This window comes from Rattus norvegicus, chromosome 16, assembly GCF_036323735.1.
Source record: "Rattus norvegicus strain BN/NHsdMcwi chromosome 16, GRCr8, whole genome shotgun sequence".
NCBI lineage: Eukaryota > Metazoa > Chordata > Mammalia > Rodentia > Muridae > Rattus > Rattus norvegicus.
In genome coordinates, this window is record NC_086034.1 from 89,764,915 (window position 1) to 89,773,919 (window position 9,005).

At 37.3% G+C, this 9,005-nt stretch overlaps 1 pseudogene; it reads left to right on the plus strand.

Annotated features, from left to right (window-relative positions):
- Positions 1-940: 940 nt before the first annotated feature.
- On the plus strand, positions 941-3,318 carry Rpl7a-ps14 (ribosomal protein L7a, pseudogene 14; annotated as a pseudogene).
- The last annotated feature ends 5,687 nt before the right edge of the window (positions 3,319-9,005 follow it).

The following is a 9,005-nucleotide window of genomic DNA, read 5'->3' on the forward strand; positions in this document are numbered from 1 at the left end:
AACCCAGGACTTTCTGACACCAGCTTTTCTACCACGGTGCAGCATCCAGGCCTCTTTTTCTATTTATTTATCCAAATGTTTCTTTACTTTTTCTATAGTTCTTTTGATGTGTCTTCATGTGTCTCTCATCCAGAGCTTATTAATTAGAATAAAATTATATTTGCATGGTTCTTCCTTTTAGCAAACTTCTGGCGTTTAACATGTATCCCATAAAACCCACAGCAGACACACATGTACATATTAATGAAAAAAATGGAGAAATGGCATTCATTATTACCTTTTATTTTATTATTTCAAATGGAATTTTACCACACAATGAAGCACTGTTTATGTAGAAGAAACTTAGAAAATATAAAAAAATACAAATAATTTTTTCTGCATCTATTCATAGTTCCGCTCAATTGCTGTCTTTCCATACTATTTTACAATTTAGGAACATCGACACATTTTACAACTAAAAGTAATCATCAAAATCCTTACTAAGTTTAAGCTATTCCTCCATTTCTTATTAGTAATTATGATAAATTTAAATTAAACAAAACTGTGAAATTCAGAATTCAAATGATTGGATTTTATTCTGTGTATGGGTACATGCATGTATCCATGCATCTATACACACGTGCATGTACAGCAACACACCTACTGGAACGGGTTCTCTCTTACTATGTAAGTCCTGCGATCGACCTTCTTTCAATTTTCCTTATTCCCAATGGTCCACCACAAAATTCCTAGGTTCATTTTCTAAAGGCGATATTTAAAATGAGAACGATAGACTTATTTTAACAGAATGAGGAAAGTATTTGAAAGTCAAGTACATGTCAGGTTCCCGGGACCCAAACCCATCACAAGTGTTTCTTTGAGCACAGTCACGGGTGAAAAGTGACACAAGCAAGTAATCCATTGAAAACACTCTTAACACTCTCCCCTACAGCCGAGCGAGATGTCCAGAGGAAAGAAGGCCAAGGGGAAGAACGTGGCCCCGGCCCCCGCCGACGTCAAGAAACAGGAGGCCAAAAAGGTGTTCACTCCTTTGTTGGAGAAAAGGCCTAAGAACTTCGGCATTGGGCAGGACATCCAGCCCCAAAGAGATCTAACACTCTTCGTCAAATGGCTCCGTTACATCAGGCTGCAGCGGCAAAAGTTATCCTCTATAAGCGGCTCAGAGTACCTCCTGCCATTAACCAGTTCACCCAGGCCCTGGACTGGCAAGCAGCTACTCAGCTGCTTAACCTTACCCACAAGTACAGGTCAGAGACAAAGCAGAAGAAGCAAAGGTTGCTGGCTGGCGCTGAGAAGAAAGCTGGTGACAAAGGGGACGTCCCAACTCAGAGACCACCTGTCCTCTGAGCAGGGTCAATACAGTCACCACTTTGGTGGAGAACAAGAAGGCTCAGCTGGTGGTGATTGCCCATGATGTAGACCCCATTGAGTTGGTAGTTTTCCTGCCTGCCCTGTGTCGAAAGATGGGGGTGCCCTACTATATCATCAAAGGAAAAGCCAGTCTGGGGCGCCTGGTCCACAGGAAGACATGCACCACTCTTGCCTTCACACAGGTTAACTCGGAAGACAAGGGTGCTCTGGCTAAGCTGGTGGAAGCTATTAGGACCAATTATAATGACAGATATGACGAGATCCGCCGCCACTGGGGAGGCAACGTCCTGGGTCCTAAGCTCACATTGCCAAGCTGGAAAAGGCAAAGGCTAAAGAACTGGCCACTAAGCTGTGTTAAATGTACACTTAAGTTTTCTGTACATAAATATAATTACGAAAGTTAAAAGAAGAGAAAATATTGGTTCCCAAAGACCATGAGTAGGTCACCAATAAACCTATGAAAAGATGTCCAGTGTATGAAGCATAGAGAAAACTTTCTGGAAATTAAGTGAAACAAAATCCTGAAAATTTACGAATATGAATAGAATGCAGTAAACTAGACAAATACACTACAGGGAGAAGTGAGGACTCTTAGTCTGCAAATGGCTACCTTTGCCACGTCTTTAAACAATTAAACATGGAGTTGTCCTGTGGTCCAGGATTTCTCTAATCTAGATATTATGCACAAAATTTATAATACATATCAGGGATAAACTTTATGACAGAATCCCTCTCAATTAAAACTGTTGAAAATGTCACAGTGCCATGAAATACAATAGATAGGTGAACAAAATTAAGTAAACATATACTAAATATGCTAATATATGTGTGTGAAAACTTATATATATAAAACTTATATATATAAAACTTATAGTTTACAAATCTATCCGAAAAAATAAAATTATGTCAATGATGTAAATATTTTCTTTTCTTTTTAGAATATTATATAAATATAGTACTTTCATGTCTTACACTGTTTCTTCATGCATACTAGGAGATACTCTATACATGTGTACATATATGTATTCAATAACAAATATTGAGAAATAGAGGCTAAGAATTTAAAACAAGGAAGAATATATTGAAAGGTTTAGAAGGAAGAAAGAGAAAAGAATTGTATTTATATTAAAATCTCAAAGTCTTTTTCTCAAGCTTTTAACAAGGAGAGAAATACTTACTCCCAGAAATTGAATGACGCTATATTAAATTCAAAGAACATGTATCATGAAGTCAAATTACAAAATTTAGTATTTTTCATCTGAAAAGTGTTTAACAAAGGTATGAAAGATCATTTTCATGTCACAGCAGATTTGTATTTTATTATTACAATATGTATAGTAAGAATAACATTGTAAGTGTTAAGTTTATTTTTTAATATTCAGAAAACATTAAAATATTAAGTATTCATGTGTGTGTGTGTGTGTGTGTGTGTGTGTGTGCGCGCGCGCATGTGTTTGTGTACAATGTTTGATCATATCCATCCCTCACTTTTTTCCAAACTCTACTAGGATCTCTCATTGTATCTTATCCTAGTTTCAAGTTCTCTTTTTAAAATGTCTTTTTTCCTTCCTTCCTTCCTATTAACTCACTAAACCTCAAGGTAGTGCTGAACATATGTGCACAGTGTGGTGTGTATCCATGGGGAATTTGTAGCTTTTTTGCAGCAAAACTCAGAGAAGTGACCTTTCTTTTACACCAGCAGCAGTAAACTGCCCATCTCTCCTCAGCTAGTGTTGGGGTATGGGAGCCCCTCTCTATTCGTGTTGGAATTTTAAGTTGGTTTTATCTTTTGCAGATAACTGCAATGGTCGTGAGTACATTGTGCAGCAGCCAGTTAATTTCCAGAGAAGAATATTTTATATCACTCCTGTTTCTTACACTTTCTGTCTTGCTATACTTCTTTGTTCTTCCCTGAACCTTGGGGAGGAAGCAGATCAATTTAAGTGACCCATTTACAGTCATTTTATAAGACAATTTAGAAAGTGATTGGGCATGAACTTGTTATTTTTTTCTTAAATTCATCTTGATATACTTATCTCCTCTGATAATAAAAATCACTAAAATTGCAATTTCACTTCCAACCAGCGTGTACTTACAAGTGTGACTTGAAGTGGAGAAGGCACAGGGTGGCTGCACAGAATATTTGGCTTCTTCCCTTTGTCAAGATGCCATGCCAGAGGTCAGGTCAGGAAATCATCTTGTTCCTGCATTTGTCAGCCTTGACTCCTGAGAGAAGTATCATCATCTTAATGGCCCTGTGCACCTTTGTTTTCAGCCTGCCTTCTAGACCCTGAGGCATTCATGAGCAGCTGTCATGGTGGTGGTTCCTTGCCTTGTTGTTGCCATTAAGTATCTATTATAGGTGTTCTCTTTGCAGGAGAGAACGCATGATCCTCAGGACAATGAAGGCAGAATTCCTAAATGCCATGCCAGTTGAATGAATGAATAAACAGGTTGGAACCTGCCTGCAAGCAGAACACAGAGAGAGGCAATGGAGAGTCTTAACAGGGATTTGGGAGGTTTGACATTGATTTTGCCACTTTAGAACATTTATATCTAGACTCAAGTTCTTTAAGCGCTCATTTACAGACGATATGAAGATAATCTGTATAAAAATAAAGGAGATTAACTTCAGAATAAATAATTCCTTGTTTTATTTTAATGATAATCTTTTCCTCACTTGCTGCTTTTTGATATAACATCTAGCCTCGGATTTTTTGGATTTGTTTTCATGAACTAATGTAGACTTGCTAAGTACAATAGACTCTAAACTACTACAGTTTGACAAAATTATAAGTGCATACTTTCACATTTTAATACCTCTGAACTTGGAACATAACTCATAAATCTGTATGTCTTTCAACACATAGGATGAACATTTTATTTTATTTTATTTTATTTTATTATTTATTTATTTATTTACTTACTTACTTATTCACTTTACATCCTGCTCACCACCATCTTCCTAGTCATCCCTACCTCAATCCTTTTCCCACTCCCCTTCCCCTTCTCCTCTGAGCAGGTGTGGCCCGCTTGAATATCTCCCCCACCCTGGCATTTCAAGTTTCCTCTCCTACTGAGGTCAGACTAGGCAGCCCAGTTAGAAGAGCATATCCCATGTTCAGGTAATAATTATAGAGATAGACCTGCTCCAGTTTTTCGGATCCACATGAAGGCCAAGCAGCACATTTGATACATACGTGCGGAGAGGTCTAAGTCCAGCCTGAATATGTTTTTAGTTGGTGGTTCAGACACTGAGAACTCTAAGGGTCCAGCTTAGGTCTCTGTTGGTCTTCCTATGGAGTTCTTATCCCCTCCTACAATCCTTCCTTCTATTTTTCTATAAAGGTAACCCAGTCCCAAAAGGGCATGCAGGACAGAGGATATTTTATTTCCATGTATGAATAATTTAGAATAGTTGTCCTCAACCTTTCTAACATTGAAATTCTGTAATACCATTCTTTATGTTGGGGTAATGCTAAACCATAACAAAGTTATTATATACACAGAAATGTATAAAATTATGTAAGATAAATTTGGGTAAAGAAGAAAATATTTAATTTTTCAAAGAACCAAAACTTATTTTCAAAAAACGATAACAAGGACTTATTTTCTCGCCAAACAGGGCTTTTAAGGCCTGTAGAAGTAGAACATTCAGAAGTCGATTAAAAGCTATGCAATTTTTCTTGATTTAGAATTGTATATAGATAGCACAACGCAATGAAAGTAGAGATTTCCCTAAGATTCCGAGTTGGTAGAAATACGTTAAAACCTTAAAGCCATTAGAGAAGTTTCATGTATCAAATAGACACCCGCAGGTTATCAAACATCAACTCATCTGAAATTTTAAGATAATGTTGGATAAAGTATCATAGTCGAGAATGATCATTATAAATGTTCCTCTGAGCACTCATAAATTAATTTTTCAATATTAAGCGAAATTTAAAATGCTGCTCTGGAGGGCAAAGATCACTGTGCAGTATAAAATAACAAACGGGTCAGGTAATTCTGAGAAAAAGAATTGGACTCTAGATGCAGAATGGACATCATAGATTAAAAGAACATCATTTATGTTCCTGGCATGAAAAAGAAATAGGGGACATCTACACTTGAATTCTTAAAGAACCATTTTATTAGATAAAAAAAAATGTGCCTCATAGTTCCTAAACCTGTACATATAGAGACAGCCTTGTTATATGTGGGTGAAAACCCTAGGGGTGCTGGTAAGTATTAATCCATTGAATAGTTTAGGAGACATACATCACATCTATCTTTGGGGGAAGAATGCAGGAAAAGAGCTAAGATATTAATAGCTAAGATGGTATGAATGATAAATGTCTAAAGCCTGGAGAAAAGGATGAAAACAAAACAACCTTGAAAATAGAACTGGTATAATTAAATACAAGATACTTGATGAGTCTACAGGGATACCCTGCGTATGCCCAATCTCACCTGATCTTAAAAGCTAGGTGGGGGCAAGTCTTGACAGTATTTTAATGGGAGAAATTTGTAGTGTGTGGGAAGTGCTTTCCAGGAAGCACAGCTAGCTAGGAGGCCTGTCATGAACTTGGCTATTTTGGGAATCTATGTGAATTGTGCATTAATACTGTAGCTGTTTATGAGCAACAGCCATTTTATAGTCACCACATTATGATTATATTTGTGTTTTAACATTTCACATTGGAAGCAAGATATAGATGTTTTAAGGTAAGAACATATTAGCAGATACATAGACAAGAAAACAATGAATGAAATGGGAAATTTGTCTACATAAGTTGAAAATCAAATGGGCAAGATTGAAAGATGCAATGTGGACATAGAGAGTTAAGCATGTTGGAGTCAGGAACAGTTGAAGGAGGATGTTTTGCTCAGCTAGTAAGGCATCCTTGTAGATGTTGAGGGTTGAGGAAAGGAGAATTTCACTCACAGAGTATATCGGACTAGCTCAGATTCATACTATTTGGAAACAAATAACCAGGCAGACGGGACTGCAGTTAAAATATGCTGTGTTTAACAGTAGTAAAAACTGTGGGGAAACATCACAAATTACCTTGCCAATTTAAAGATGTTTACACTCTGTATATAGAACAATGCACAACTAGTTCCTAAACGCACAATTGTGTGTGTGTGTGTGTGTGTGTGTGTGTATGTGTATACCTGAATATTAATGGTGGTATAGCTCATAACCATATACTAGAAGTGCCCATCCATGCAGTCATTTATACAATGGAGAAAAAAATTATAAAAAGTCACTGCACTTTGCTTGTATACTAAATTGCTTTGCTTTGGATAATGTTTTTATGGGTATACAGTGTTTAATCATTAATAAATCTACAAACATTTTAAGAAATTTTATATATTGTACATTTTATAAACAATTATATCAAGATCTATTAATGAGAAGTAATTATCCATACAGATGCATGTGTTCGTGTACATCAAAGAACAAATCCACATAAACATGGATATCCATACACCATCATTATAAATAAAAGTGTGTTTCAGCAATTATGTGAGGTCGATTTTGAAATGCTTCACATTACTTTTAAAAGGTACATCTACACAATGGAATATTACTCAGCTAACAAAAACAATGACTTTATGAAATTCGTAGGCAAATGGTCAGAACTGGAAAATATCATCCTGAGTGAGGTAACCCAATCACAGAAAAACACACATGGTATGCACTCATTGATAAGTGGCTATTAGCCCAAATGCTTGAATTACCCTAGATGCCTAGAACAAATGAAACTCAAGACGGATGATCAAAATGTGAATGCTTCACTCCTTCTTTAAAAGGGGAACAAGAATACCCTTGGCAGGGAAGAGAGAGGCAAAGATTAAAACAGACACAGAAGGAACACCCATTCAGAGCCTGCCCCACATGTGGCCCATGCATATACAGTCATCCAATTAGACAAGATGGATGAAGCAAAGAAGTGCAGGCCGACAGGAGTCGGATGTAGATCGCTCCTGAGAGACACAGCCAGAATACAGCAAACACAGAGGCGAATGCCAGCAGCAAACCACTGAATTGAGAATAGGACCCCCATTGAAGGAATCAGAGAAAGAACTGGAAGAGCTTGAAGGGGCTCGAGACCCCATATGTACAACAATGTCAAGCAACCAGAGCTTCCAGGGACTAAGCCACTACCTAAAGACTATACATGGACTGACCCTGGACTCTGACCTCATAGGTAGCAATGAATATCCTAGTAAGAGCACCAGTGGAAGGGGAAGCCCTGGGTCCTGCTAAGACTGAACCCCCAGTGAACTAGATTGTTGGGGGGAGGGCGGCAAGGGGGGGGGGAGGATGGGGAGGGGAATGCCCATAAAGAAGGGGAGGGGGAAGGGGGATGTTTGCCCGGAAACTGGGAAAGGGAATAACACTTGAAATGTATATAAGAAATACTCAAGGGGGCTGGGGATTTAGCTCAGTGGTAGAGCGCTTACCTAGGAAGCGCAAGGCCCTGGGTTCGGTCCCCAGCTCCGGAAAAAAAAAAAAAAGAAATACTCAAGTTAATAAAAAAAATAAAATAAAATAAAGATTGTTTGAATAAAAGAATAACAAATCCTGATTTTTCGATAAGAATATTCTCAAAACCAGGGAATAATGTCTCCTTTATTTTCTAAATTTAATATATTTTTTAATTTAATATTATCTTGATAATACTAATACCAACTTTTGAAACAGCAAATTGCTTGCTTTTTAAGCTTATAAAGAAGAATTTTTTAAAAATAATAAGCACCAAAAAACATCTCTGAGAGAAAAGAGTGCATCAAATACAAATCCACCATATTGTGGAAAGTAAATGAATGGTATTAAGAGTTTATGAAACAGAAATCAAAGACAGGTACACGTAAAGCACCTGAATCTATGCATGTCCAGTGTTTTGGGGTACCCACTCAGCAAGGGCACAGTTGCGAGGTCTGATTAGGTCCACAGCCAGTACACTCATTACTGAGTAGTCTTATCTACCTCTCCTGCCAAAAAAATGACAGTTGTTAATCCACTATTTAAATATTTAGAAATAATCAAAATCCTAAGCATGTATGAGAATTGCTACTGGAATAGATGTAGGGAAAGTCTTTGTCCTGTGTTGAAACTGAGAGGGGCTGGAATAAAGATTATGGCCTATTTATCTCACATTTGAGTCAACAGACCAACGTTCCTTAGTATGTACAGCCACGATCAGGGTACTTAAAGTACTACCATTCGGGACAGTGAGTAGAAAATGCTTCCAGATCATTAGTATAATGTAATTGGCAAATTTGCATATTTATGTGATTTTAATTTGTGCTGTTGTTCTTATGAATAAACCCGATCAGTCTTTCAATGTTTAAGAGAGTTATGTAGTTCAGTTAGAGAGACTTAAATACAATATAATAGCCTTGGCTCACTAAAAGACCTGTGGAGTGTAGCCTCATCAAAGAGGGCATCACGGTGAAATTTCTCTGAAAATGGGAAAGCTATTTGGTGACATAAGAATCCAGAGGGGCGTGAGAGTTGAGCTTATTCAATTTTGACATTTCTCTCAGGAACTAATTCAGGGTCCGAGGAGAATGAGTTCTAGAAACAATAATACATAGGCACTTAACAAATATACAGTGCCCTACATCTTGAAAGTCTCTGT